Here is a 15,028-nt window from a genome sequence, read left to right as displayed (position 1 = left end):
CCACTTTCATTCCTCAAAGCTGAAATGGGTCCCATATTTTCACTGCTCGTTAGTCTAGAAGTTAAAGGAAGAGGTTAACTTGTGTGTTTGTAACTAGATGAAGTCCAGAACCAAATTTTGAAGAATTGTGTTGAGAGGAAAGAAAAATAACCTCCAATCACTGGTCTGACATTGACTGTAGAATTCCTGTTGTTGTTGTCTTTTCATTTTAATTTTATTTTCAATTACAGTTGACAGCCAATATTATTCTGTATTAGTTTCAGGTGTACAGCATAGTATTTTTACTTGGCTTACAGTCCTAGCTTGCAGCTGCTAAGCAGAGAGGCTGTCTTTCCTTTTCTCTCAGTTCATTTCTAATTTCTCTTACAGTGAGAGTGAACAATTACAATTCCTAGAAAGGTAAAGATGATAGCCTAATTAAACGTGTAGATTTGTACAACCACAGACAGGGAAGAATCCACAGCAACCACTTCGACCAAATATAATTTTATTACTAGCTTCTCGAACTGCTTATGGAAAAGGAACAGTTCTATTTTTTGAATTTCTAGTCCTTTATAGCCTGATTCTTTTATAAAATATAATCAAAATGAATTACTAGAAAAATTATGAAAAGGCATAACGTGAAACTCTAAACTTTTTATTATTAGAATGAACAGACATGCAATTTCTTTGTCAGATTGCTATTAAAAGTTTCTGAAGTCTTACTCTCAATTTCCATACTCATCTTGTCATAGATTGATAACAAAATAATCAGAGGCCTGTTTGGGTTCGTGGATAGCTTTGGAATAGTATTTTCCCAAAGTTAAACTTGCTGAGAAATAGTGTGACTAATCTTTTTAAACACACATTTATTGAAATTTCTCTATATATCTGTATACCTATCTCCTCTCTATCTATCTATCTATCTATCTATCTATCTATCTATCTATCTATCTACCTATCTATCTATCATCTATCTACCATCTAACTTTACCTTGTATATTATTCCCCCCTGCTAATTCAAACTGCATGATCGAATTCTATTCCATTCCATTCTATTTCACTCCACTCAATGGATCCCCTAAAATTGCTGGAAAACAGTGTCTCTGGCTGTGAGTGTTCATTTTATATTTCCTGATTGCAGGTTTTTAAGTAAATGATAAAAGTCACATTAAAAAGTGAATTGGTCTATATTTTAGGCTCACTCTCTTTTACTTCTTGATAAAATCTTTGGGAGACATGTTTTGATTGTCAGAATTTCCTTTATTTTTGGTTATGCCTTAAGATTTTCACAATGAAATGCCTAATAGATCAGTTTTCTTCAGATACTTTGCTTTCTTTTTTTAAAAAATCATAGTATTTATTTTAAAAACTAATATTTTCACTTAGTTTACTCTTGAATCATTTATTATTTTTATTCTTTAAAGGTGAGGGGCTCAGTTAACAATCTGTTTCAGTCTCCATGTATTATTATATCTGTTTTCTACTTCCTACTGGGCAAAATTAGCATATCTAGAGCCTAATGCTCATCATTATTATTATCTTTATCTCAGATTTGCGATAAAACAAAATCTAAGAGGCAACATCTGTAGTCGTTCACATTCTGGTGTCTCTACTATTACTTACTTCCTCCTGGACTTGTGTAAGATTCTGTCCTTGCACTTGCGGGTGGAGGACAAAAGTCTTTTTCTTTCAATCCTTTTAAGTTCGGTTAGGGTTCTGTAGCAAAGACAGATTCACAAGAGAAAAACAAATACGTTTTTTAAAATAAGTTTGTTAACATGTTTATATGTAGTAGAAATTCAGGGATCAGCAGCTCCAAGGTTTGGTTAGAGCTTGCTTAGCAAGGGGACAATACATTTTTAAAGGGTGACAACACAAAGAAAGCAAACTTTGGGACCCCTGGGCTGCAAATTGTGTGAAGGCAAATATAAAGAAAACTGCGTTGGGGCAGGTAGGCGGGGGGGAAGAAGGGAGGTGGGTAGTGGCTGCTGTATTAAATTAAGAATATGCAAATTGTAGCCCACCTAATGAGGGGGCAGAGGCCATCCACACAGGGTCAGCAGGTAGCTCCCTCAGCATCTAAGCTCCCACTTTGGAGCAGGGAAACCCCCGAGGTTATTTTGATTAGAGGCACAGTTCCCTTACAGCAAAATAAAGGAAGTAGAATCTCAAGAGTTGTTACTAACAGGGGGGAGAGCTTAAAAAAAAAAAAAAAAGATTTATTACTTACGGATCTCAGAAATGGTGGTGGTGGTGGGTAGAGGGAGCAATGAGCTGGGGGAAGGGCAGTCTTCTGACCTAGGTCACAAGCGAGCAGACTTAGGGCACGGGAGCATGCGGACACCTATTACTTATAAGGTAGTACGGGCAGAGGTCGCTAACTTTTGGCGGGCTCAACACTAAGTGGTTACTTTAAAAGGTGCCCCGGAAGAAGTAAAGCGAGAACTTGGGGTAGGAATCCTAAGCTCAGGCCCTTATCTAAATGCCCAGACTCGGTGTGAGCAGTTGCCATTCTGTAAAATGCCTGCCTAGGCAGCAACGTTAAAAAGCTCTTTTCTTGTCACAGAGAAACTAAAGGTAGAGAAGGTTAGTTAGTAAAGTAGGTTATGTAGATTTTTCTGGTGCCAGCTGCAGGCTGATAATGTCTAAAGTTGTCTCTGGTGATTAACTTTTGTCCTTCCAGGTAGAGAGAGGAGAGGGGACACACTTGTCAATTTATGTCAGTCCTGCTTTTAGGCAAATGGGGGAGGACAGAAAGAGCATGTTTTGTCAGCTCCTTCTTAATTCCCTTCAAAGTAATCCTTTTGCCAAAGTGGCATATTTTGGAGTGGCAAATGCAGGTAGCCTTCACATTTAAGGTTGTAAAACTTGAAAATTAAAGGAAGATTTTTCTCTTTCAATGTTGCTCTTAAGAAATATCAATGACAAATTAATATTAATGTATCTATGAAATTTAATATGTGGAATTTTTTAGAGTTCAATGAAAATTATTTTATTTCACAAAAATAAATACAGATCAGAATAAAAACAAGAACGAAAGAGTCAAGAGAAATGGGGAGATAAAAATATTTATATGAATCCATTCGGAAACTAGACCAAGATTTAAGAAGAAAATGAAATTATTTTCTTGTATAGTATAGAAATTAAGAGCATGGATTCTGAAGCCAGATAAGCTAGGTTCAGAACTGGCATCATTAATATAATTGTGAGACCAGTAGACTCCTTAAGTGGGAATCAAGTGGTAAAAGTAAAATCTTCCTTATGGTATTGTGAGGATTAAATGAGTGAACACATTAGAAGAGTGTCCTGGGAGCTATGAGTATGAAGATGAATGTGACATGCTTTCTGCTCTTTGAGAGTTATAAGAGTGACTATTCTTATGAATAAAATACAAGACGGTGAAAGTTAAATGCTCAAAGGTAAACCAATGGGTAGACAGGCGGACATAAACATCGAGGTTCTATTCAATAAATGAAGAAATTCAGGACCAAAGAGTTTGTGATTTATATTTGATCTCTTGGCTAACAAAACCAGCGCTGAGGATACAACTTTGTTGGCCATGTTTAAGTAACACACTAGGGCTCCTTCCTTGTGCATAATCTCACCCTCTCTACCTACTAGCTGTATGATCTGCGGGCAGTGACTTAGCCTCTCTGAGACGATTTCTGTTATTTATGCGACAGGGGTAATAATAGTACCTCGCTTTAGAAATTGTTACAAATTTTCCCAAAGTGTGGTAAGTGCTATGCAAGAAAAGAGTATGGAATAGAGGAATTTCAGCCCATTCAGACTTGAGAAGGCTGAGAAGGGGAGGTGGGGCCAGGGATGAATCGAGGGTAGCTATCATCTAAACTTTGTGTACCCAGCTAGATGAAGAGGGGGCATTGGAGGCAGAAGGAAAAACACCAACAAGTGTCTAGACATGGAGAAGAGCATAGGGTGTGGGGGAACTGCAAGTGGTTCAATACAGCTGGACGGCTGAGTCTCCTAAGGGCGCTGGAAGAAAGGAAGGAAGCCCAAATGTGAGGGCTTGAATGTTATGCTCTGTAGGACACACTAGTTTTGAACAGTAATAGGGAGAGATTGACAATTTTAAACAGATTAGTAGCAAAATCGGATTTTCGTTTTAGTTCACTTTGTGTCATGGGAATCAAATGGTCGTAAGAGGAGACTGGAATGGAGGAGAGCATTTAGGAAGGTAGTACAAGTAGCCTTGAAAGGATAAGGTGATATGGTGATCGGGCCAGCATCAGAGGAAAGGGAGAGATGTAGATAGAGGTATTAAGTTGGAGTGGGAGAGACTACATGGAAGGAGGTTGGAGGATATGAAAAGTACGTGCATTCCATGCAGAAGAGCCAGCTGAGCTGAAAAAGAAGATGTGATTTAGCCTAGATGACTAGAGACTAGACTAGGTGAGTTCATTCCTTTTGCTGTTACTTCTGCTTGAAACACTTTCTTAAAAGATCTTTGTTCATGTGTGATTAAACCAAACAAATTTCCCTCCTTTTGCCTGAATCTGCTGACAAAGCAAAACACAGACACTTCAGCTTTCTGTTCTTTGTCTCATGGTTGATTATATGAGATAGAAGTTCTAACTCTCTCAGCCTAGTTCAAAAGCCACTTCCTGTTTCGATGACTAATGCACTTCTGCAGCTTGCAATAGAACCAACTACACTGTAAACCACCAATTTGCATATGTATTTTTTTTTAAAGCTTTGCCTATAAAAGTGAGACAGCTCTGCAGATTTTCAGATTGGGGTGATCTCTCTACTGCAACAGTCTCAATAGTATTCATCTTCTAACTTGTCTGTTTTTTATCTTTGACAGTTTGGTGCCAGGACTCAGGATCATTATTTGCCTTCAGAGTCTAGTCTGCTCTAGCCAGGTAATAAATAAGGTCACTTGGAGCTTGTTGTGCTCCATTCCTGACTGGGGACTAAAGGTGAGTTCTGCCCCTGGCTCTATGTTCCAGCATCTTGTCTGTTGGTAGCATGGTAAGAATTTTCTTTTTCTTTTTCTTTTTTTAATACTTAGTTGATTTCTGGTATTGGTACTTTTTTTTTTTTTAATACTTAGTTGATTTCTGGTATTGGTACTTTTTTTTTAATACTTAATTTCTAGTACTTTTCTTTCTTTTTTTTAATAGTTTGTTTGGTAATCTCTATACATGAATTAAATGGTTTATAGATATCCCCGTTGGGTAAAAGATGACAGAAAATCAATTTTCTTACTCTTTTTATCTATTTGTCTGTATTTTGAGCTCAAATCAATTATGAATTTGTACCCACTGGGAAGACAAGAGATTTTTTTAATTTAAAAAGTGAATATTTTATTTCTGGGTTTATGTCTGATGTATGGACTAAAATTTTAGAATAGAAGCTATAAGTTCTCTATGTCTGTATGTATATTTATGTATTTTTGAGGTATGTAATATTTTCTTATTTTCAGGTGGTATTACTAAATTAGATTATAAAAAATTTTAAAAGAGCTTTATTCTGATTGACTTAGAACTAAATAAGGTCTTATACAAATGAAATATTCTTAAAATTCCCAGATATTGAAAAAATTAAACTTCCAATACGTTCAATTACTAAAAATATATTCTTATAGGCTACCTCAAATGTTTTAAGAATTCAAGTTTACAAAATTTAGGTAAATTTTGGCAAATAGACTAATTTAATACTGTTAGTTTAATATAAACAGCCATATCTTCTGAGTCATCATATTACGTATAATATACACATATATTTTAATTCTACTTGGGCACATTCTTTCTCAACTTATAAAAGCTTGCTGATTTAATAAGCTATTATTTCAGTTAGTATATTTTTAAGATTATAAAATGTATAAATTTGTATTTTGTCAAATTAATTCATTATTCTGAAAAACTTTATTTAAAAAGTAATTATGTTCTGTGATATGTCAGCTGGAAGATAGTTTTCAGAATCTTTTGGTAACTTAAAACTTTGGACTGATGCTAAATTGAGTTTATTAATTCATTAGATACTAGGCCATATTTAAGTTAGATAAAATACTGAAACATTAATTAGTAAATATCATTTCATTTTTATGTACTTTTTGGCTTTTAATTTTATATAATACAGAGAGACTATATATTTGGGTCTCTTAAAAAACATATTTATTTTTGCCACCTTAAGAAGTTGTACTAGAAAGGGTATTTTTAGCTATGGAAAGTTGTGAGACATATATTTATAAGCTCTGCTAGTCTGATAGATTATGTTAGTGCAGAAAAGATAGCTTACAATTTTCTATTGATAGAGACGCTCTCCTTGACCAAACTTTAGTCAAGCTCTTGTGATCTCTCTTGTACATTAGGATTCTTAGCCTTCTACACCTAGTTTTAGCAAGGAATCCTTCTAAGCCAATTAATTTAGGACACCTTTCTCCTCCTTGATACCTGATCGAGTTCCTCCTGCCCTGCCCTGGCTATCTAAGACCTTGACCTGCTTTGAGTAGGATTCCTGCTAAGCCATATTAGCAAGAATTCCTCATCTTTGATATCTAATCAAGTTTCTCTCAGTAATTTTCCATGCACTGACCCCTCACTCCGTTCTTTGGCTACCTAGCTCCATTTGTCTTTGCTGGATTAGAAACTGAGCTCCGTTCTTTTCTGAAGTCTCCTTTCCCCACTGCAGTAGCTCTAATAGGATTTGTCCTGCCATTTCAACAAGTGTCCAGTACATAACTTTTCTTTATACCTCCTCGTTTTCTCTATGCAATTGAAGTTATCAAACTGTAATCGATATAAGTGGACGAGACTAATAGGAAGAATAGTGATACAGGACAGGGAAAATTCTCCCAAGTGGTGGGGCGGGGTGCGGGGGAGCTGAAGCCCTGTACCAAGATCGAGAGCGGGGGGCTGGGGAGGGCAGAGGGAGGAAAGAGAGAGAGGAAGAGAGAAAGTGAGAGAGAATTTATTACATCATCTTCTGATTTTCTCGATGCAATTGAAATTACGTAGTTATAAAATTATAATCATTATATGTGAATGAGACTATTAGGAGTGACAGTAGCAGAGAGGAAAAACTGCATACAAAGCACGCAGGATACATTTTGTTAAGAAAGATGAGAGTAGTTTTGTTCTGAAGTAAAATGACTAGTTTTTCTAGAACGAGAAAGAGAAAAGCACATGACAAAACCTGCCATGATAGAGAAAGTTGTAGATGGTTTATGGAAAGAAAATTTTACTTTTTATAATCAAAACTGGCTTAGGTTTAATGAGCTTCTTCTATTAATAAGATTTTTAATAAGAGCTTTAATTTCAAAACTAGAATTTGATTTTCTGTTAAAATAACAATTTTTTTTCTTGGATGATTGGTCTTTTTAAAATAAGATTTCATAAAAGATTTTTCTTTACCTTTTAAATAATCTGCCTAGAAGACAACTATTTAGGGTCTTATCAGAATAATTTCCTACATTATGTATTGACTTTATCATCTTCTTAATTATTTAAAAGAACAAAAATTTTCACTTAAAAGATCCGAGGGTCTTTATAATCATATTACTGCCTATGTCTACTATAAAAAATTATTATCATTATTTTGGTTAAATAGAGAACCAACTATTGTTTTCTTAGTAATCCATCATCCTATTTTATCAAGTGTTAAACATCCTGACAACTTTTTAAGTATTTTTACTTTCCAAGAATTAAATCCTAAATATCTTTTCCATCGTCAAGGAAAACAATGTAAATCTAGAGTCAAGTAAGGAGAGACATGATTAAGCAAGACTTTTGTAACAGGCAGATGTTCGAAGCTTAAGCCTGAGAACTTTCTGGCAAAGGGGGGGCAAGCAGAGTTTTTATATTCAGAGACCTGGGCTAGCTGCCTATGGAAAGTAGATGAGAGATGCAATGCTGGTGTGTGGGAGGAGCCTGAAATTTGAACTGTATTACTAAGAGAAAAATTGAGGCAAGAAAGTTGGTGCATAGTTAAGCACATGGGTTTGGGATTCTGGGTGTGATATGGAGCCAACAAACTGATGTGCAGGAAGTTCACATAGAGCCGAGGGCCCTAGCGGTCCTCAGCAGAGGAGCCTACAGTTGCATCCAGCACAAAGTTTGATCAGCCTTGTCAGTCTCTCTTCTTGTTCAAAGCAGGCCCGGAGAGACTGTCCTTGAACAACACAGGATAAGGAATATCTCAAACAGGGGATGGCTGAGTGAAACAGTACTCGGGGTTAGCATTTTCCCACTGTTATCTCTTGAGGACCAGTTGACCCATTTGTTTGCTGCACTGGCAAAGGCCAGTTGTCTCAATGTCCATTAGATCAGGCATCTTCCAAGTGGGATACCTAAAAGAAAAGAAAAGAAAAGAAATGTTAATACAAAGGGAAATAGTAAAGAAGCCAGAAGTTGAACCTTAAGGGTATCTAGTCTAGTAAATGTCAAGACACTGGTGGATGAAACCATTTAATTATGAAGCACAGCTTTTTGAGTCATATTATGCTCTTAATTATGTTGCCTAGAGTCTGGGTTACCTCACGTATGAGGGCAGGCATGGCCTAAGCACCCAGACTTCTTTATAATGAGTTATCAGGCTTTAGCTTGGTGTTTCTTCAGATCTTGGGGGAGAAGAGCCAATTATAAAGCAACCTAGAGTCCCAATAAGGATATGTTTATTCAGGTTTTAGATCTCAGTGACTTCAAGTCAAGAGAAAGGAAGAATACTGGACAGGTTAATTTGGAAGGTCATAGCCAGATATTGAAGCTGAAAGAATTGAAAAATAAGAGTTGACAATCTGTGCAAAGTAACAGATCCAAATCCAATTTATAAATAGGTGTCAAACTAGTTTATCCACAGTGGGAGAAGAAGCCAATTAAGTGTCTACCAGACAAGATAGAGTTTGCATATCAATCGATTATCTGCAATTTACAGAGAGGTGCAAAATAGCTCAAAGACAATGAATACATCAGAATCTGATCATTCAGAAGAGTGTGCTATAGTTTCCCACTGAAACACAAAATTTCTCCCCACAGTCTGTCTTTCCCTTGGGATCAAAGACAATCTCAAAGCAAGGTTATTCTTGATCACAAAATAAGGCTGGTCTCATTAAGTGTGGCCTGGTCATTTACATAGATGCAGCAAGAATGACAATTTACCATGCAGATTTGCTCTGCTGGTAGTTTTCATAAAGAATCCCAGATGGGACTTTTTCAAAGCCTTTTGAGGATAGGCAGCCAAGCCAAGAATTCACCATCATTTTTCACTTGCAGTACTCAGTGATTTGGTGGGAATTCCTCTCTTCCTGAGGTCCCCAAATAGCCTAAGCTTCCCGAACCTGCCAGCAAGTGACCTTCCTCTCTCACTCTAAGGCTGGGAACCCTATGAAGCCCATTCGTGACCAGGCCAGTCTTCCCAAGAGGGAATCTGTAAGCATCAGCCCCAGAAAGTCAACCCTAGTCCTTAAAAGTGTCTGGTCTTATCTGATTAAATGAGCGTCATTCCCAAATATGACATTATAGGCAAAGCCTTAGATGCATGACCAATGACTCCAATTATGTCCTATTAGCAAGGTGGACAGACTCTTCTTGAATCTATGCAAATAACTAGATTGCCATGAAACTAAGAATACTCAGTGAGAGTTTCTAAATTTTGCAAGGCGAGTCAGGGTGGAAAAGATACATATTTCCCTTCTGTTTACAAGAGCACAGTCTACTAAATTGCTATGAGTGATAGATAGCTTAATAGAAAGTAGTTCCTTGTGTCCAGAACATAGAAATTAATGCATCAGCACGATTCCGAACAGAGTCCGTATTCATCCAGTTGATTTAGTTCATTCAGTCCTATGTAATCAAACCCGTCTCTGTCTATCTTGTAGTAGCAGTCTCATGAATCTATCTCCTTCTCAACTAAAGTTCTGGAAACCCTGACTTACTCTACCAGTATGGCCCTAAAGTTATTTTAGCAATGCCATCAGAAGACTTTGCCCAAGAGTACCTAAAATATTCCTTTTCCCTGGGTCTCTGAGACAGTCTTTATGGTTGAGGACAAAGCACCTGGACCATTTGCTGATTTGGAAGTGCCCTTCGTGAAGCATCAGAGTTAAACAGAAAACTGTTGACAAAAGTCTTAAAATGGCCATGGTTAATATATTTTTGATAATTTTCAAAAGTGAAAATTTTGATGACAGCAGTTTACTATAAAATAACACAATTGATAAGGGAATTTGATTATTTATGTGACACTTAAAGTCAGTTCAAAAAATTTTAAACAATATGCATAAACATAATGATTAATCCTATTTTCAAAGAACAGTGGATATTACATCCAACTTATGAAAATGGTGGTGCATATTTTTACAGGGAAAAAATGTCAGATGTAATAATCCTGAAACATAATGTGATAAATATATCAAGCATGTAGTTAGATTTAAGCGATATACCTAGATTATAAAGCTGAGAGGTTAAGTAAACCTGTTTTTTAAGTTTAAGAATAACATATCCAATTAGAATAAAATGTATTTTTGCAAGGTTGATAACTCAGAAGAAAAAGATATATTTATTAAACCAATGACATCAAAATAGTCTCATTTGCCAAAGATTTACCTGAATCATGTGAGCCTGAATTTTAAAACATTTTGGTAAGTTTACGTAAGAATACTTCCTCCTCCCGCCAAAATTGAGTATATTAGAAATTTAATTTCCTTAATGTCTGGGAATTTCAGGAATATTTAAAATTATATTGGCTCTTATTTATCTCTTAGCCAATATAAAAGGAGATTTTTAAAGGAATTTTATAGTTTAATGTGGTAATACAATTTGTAAGTAGGAAAATATTGCACATGCATTATATACATATATACACACTTCCATACATACACATACACAAAGATAGAAATAGAGAGTTTATAGCTTTAATTTTTAATTTTAAAATTTTAGCCATGGTTCCGGCATAAACACAAAAATACAAAACTCACTGGTTCATATAAAGGAGATGACTCTAATCTTTGCCTCATTTTGACATTTTATAAAGATCGTATTTCTGGCGGATGGGGCAAATTGAAGTAACTTGCTCAATAAGAGGGCTGAAGCATCTTTACCGGTATCTGTGGAAGGGATCTTAAAGATGTCATTCCCCCCGAAGTATAATACTGTGGAGACTGTGGACTAAATTTAGGGAGAGGGATGAAGGAGACCGAGCAGCCATTTGGGGTCTCCAAAGTCTGTCTGAGTGGAGAAAACATCCAGCTTGTTTCCCATTAGCTTTTTTGACCTCACGCTGTGTCTCTTTTGTGTCTGCGAGCCCCAAGAGAGGTAGAGGGACTTAAATCTCAAGCAATTACAGGGAATCAAGGGGCTAGAGAGAGAAAGGAAAGGTCTGGCAGGGGTGGACAGAAGAGGGGGTGATGCAGAGGGGTTGAAAGGGGAGACCGAAGGATTTGAGGGCACTGAGGGGAAAGTCAAAGGTGGAAAAAAGGAGGAGGGAGAAGTTGGTAACAGGGTGAGACGGGTCTTAGAAGGTATCAAGGAAGAAAGATGGTCCTTGAGGGAAGAAACAGCCTCTGAACCATTTTATGGGATAGACATTTTTCTGTTTCTTTCTACCAAACAGTGAAAGCAGTTCTATTTTTCGGATAAAATCTAGGAATCAGGAGATTCGAGAGTCCTGCTCAGAATGAGCTGATATGGGAAAGTCTTAAGTTTTCCAGAATGACCATTGAAATTCTAAGTGGTCCTCAGCAAAATTCTGCCATTTCTGAAGAAATTGGGTGGAATTAATACCAGAATGATGGAGCACAAGTCCCACAATGAAGACATATGAGGGACAAGAGTTAGATTGACAATCTCCCATGTTAATAGAAGGAGCAGCTTGTTGGTGCTAAGACCTTCAGACTTTAACACGGGTATAATTTTCAGTGAGAGAGTCAGGGGCTATAACCACACACAAAAAATGACAGAAGGAGAAGACAGAGAAGTGGAAGAAAAAAGACAAAAATAAGTGAAAAAATAAAGCCAAGACTTTACCATGCTACAACAGACAAAATTCGGAACATTGGGTTAGGAGTTATCACTTACCACTGTGGATCCTGAGTTCCCCAGCCAGGAAAGGACACGAGTGTAATAAAACGACCTTAATACTTGGGTGAAAAATGCTGGATCCGAGGGGTCGTCAACATTCCATCGGAGTCACGGCATTATTACTGTCAAAGAAAAAAAAGAGGCAACCCGAACGTTAGTATGAAAGACTTCATTAAGAGGATGTTGGGGTAGGAGGAGAGGGATGTTATCATAGGAAGATGTTCGAAGTCTACTTCAGAAGTGTGTCAGGGAAGGGACGAGCGGGCACAGCTTTTAAATGCAGAGACCCTTGGAACAGATGACTGTAGAAAGAAGGCGGGAAGATGGTGAAGCTGGTGGGCGGAGGGAACTTTTTGAAACTTAACAAGCTTCGTCAAACACTGACTAACAAGAAAGTCAAGACAGGATATGTTGGTTTGTGGTTAAGCATATGGGCTGGGTCTGCACCCAAGGTGAAGTGAACAAGTTAAAATGCAGGAAGTTCATACAGAATTGAGGGTCTTGTGGTCTTAAAGTTGTGTCAAGTTCGAGTTTGATTAGCCTTGTCACACCTAAAATTATCTTTGAAGTTTCCCAGAGGGTTTGTGGAAAATTACAAAGATTTGTTCTTTCGCCTTGTAAAAGCAGAAATGTTAGAAATAATTAAAGTTATTTGATATGTTACTAATGATGAGTTGCATGGAAAATATTGTCAAAGCAGAAGAAATGCATAGACTTCTCTAGGTTAAATTTGTATGGGTAAAATGTTATTAACATAAATATTGAAACACTTGTATTCTGTACGGGAAAGTTCTAGAGAATTTTTAATGTTTTTGCTGTCCACAATTTGTTTCAATTTATTTAAATTCTAGTGTTGCTTTGTCTATAAGACAAGAGCAGATAAGTGTTAGTCATAATTTCAGTTATTTTTTAAAACATTAACTTGGTTGTAACTTTATTTCAATTTGAATCTAGTATATTCCTGGCCAGTAGTTTTCTATTGGGAATTCACAACTCTGATCTATTGAATTTTATTAATCTACTGATGTGTAAAACCTACTCCAGACTTACTGAATCTATTTACTTGATAATATTGATATATTGTTGGTATATTCTAACTCTGTGTTAGGTATACGAGGTATCTAATGTCTCAGGGTTTTTATATATTATATCTGAAAATGCTTTCTCTGTGAAGATTATGCTCATACATTTTCATAAATTAGGTGTAATATCAACCTTTTTTTGAAAATAGACAAATCTTTGTGTTTTTAGATATTTTGTTTAAAATTATTTTGGATCGACTTTATTTTGCTTTGCATGCCATGGAAATAACCAGATATGCTCATCAATTGCATTATTCTTATAATAAATTCTCTATAGATCATTCTTTTTTGAAAAATGTTGATAATAAGTAAACAATAGCCATTTTTAGTCTTTTCTCATCTACAGATAGTTTTGTTTGTGTATTTTGTTTTACCCCTGATGCTTCCATAAAATCACTTGCAATCAGCTACAGGGAAGAGGGTTCCATCTTCAACAAAGAAAGACTGTCTTAGAGCCTGGTGCAGGACTATGCTAGGTAGGTACTCTTGTGTATAGGCTTCTTATGGCATGGCTTACACATCTATAAATCATACCAGTGGACTTTGTAAAGGAGCCAAGAGTTCCAGACTTCTAGTGGAAAAGCAGAGGTGTTCATGAGACGACTGACCCACGATCAAGTGCAAGAATGATTAGTTACATAGGACTGAATGAACTAAATCAACTGGATGAATACGGACTCTGTTTGGAATCGTGCTGATGCATTAATTTCTATGTTCTGGACACAAGGAACTACTTTCTATTAAGCTATCTATCACTCATAGCAATTTAGTAGACTGTGCTCTTGTAAACAGAAGGGAAATATGTATCTTTTCCACCCTGACTCGCCTTGCAAAATTTAGAAACTCTCACTGAGTATTCTTAGTTTCATGGCAATCTAGTTATTTGCATAGATTCAAGAAGAGTCTGTCCACCTTGCTAATAGGACATAATTGGAGTCATTGGTCATGCATCTAAGGCTTTGCCTATAATGTCATATTTGGGAATGACGCTCATTTAATCAGATAAGACCAGACACTTTTAAGGACTAGGGTTGACTTTCTGGGGCTGATGCTTACAGATTCCCTCTTGGGAAGACTGGCCTGGTCACAAATGGGCTTCATAGGGTTCCCAGCCTTAGAGTGAGAGAGGAAGGTCACTTGCTGGCAGGTTCGGGAAGCTTAGGCTATTTGGGGACCTCAGAAAGAGAGGAATTCCCACCAACTCACTGAGTACTGCAAGTGAAAAATGATGGTGAATTCTTGGCTTGGCTGCCTGTCCTCAAGAGGCTTTGAAAAAGTCCCATCTGGGATTCTTTATGAAAACTACCAGCAGAGCAAATCTGCATGGTAAATTGTCATTCTTGCTGCATCTATGTAAATGACCAGGCCACACTTAATGAGACCAGCCTTATTTTGTGATCAAGAATAACCTTGCTTTGAGATTGTCTTTGATCCCAAGGGAAAGACAGACTGTGGGGAGAAATTTTGTGTTTCAGTGGGAAACTATAGCACACTCTTCTGAATGATCAGATTCTGATGTATTCATTGTCTTTGAGCTATTTTGCACCTCTCTGTAAATTGCAGATAATCGATTGACATGCAAACCTTATCTTGTCTGGTAACCAAGTTTTTTCTTTCACTATGGAAAAATCAGTTTGATCCAGTCTGGACTGGATCAGCTCACCTTGTGTAGATTGCCAACCTTTATTCGATTTTCAGCTATTTGAGTTTCCTTCAATATCTGGCTATAAACTAACAGCTTCCAAAGTAAGCTTTTCGATTTTTCTGACTTGGAGTCACTGAGAACTAAAAACTGATCTTTACTGGGACCTGGAGTCACTGAGAACTTGGAGTCACTGAGAACTAAAAACTGATCTTTATTGGGACTCTAAGGTTGCTCTATAGCTTGTACCTGCCTTCAGGATCTGAAGAGTCAAATATCTG

Source organism: Pteropus alecto, unplaced genomic scaffold (genome assembly GCF_000325575.1).
Source record: "Pteropus alecto unplaced genomic scaffold, ASM32557v1 scaffold164, whole genome shotgun sequence".
NCBI classification, from domain to species: Eukaryota; Metazoa; Chordata; class Mammalia; order Chiroptera; family Pteropodidae; genus Pteropus; species Pteropus alecto.
Note: the sequence above shows the minus strand (reverse complement) of the source record.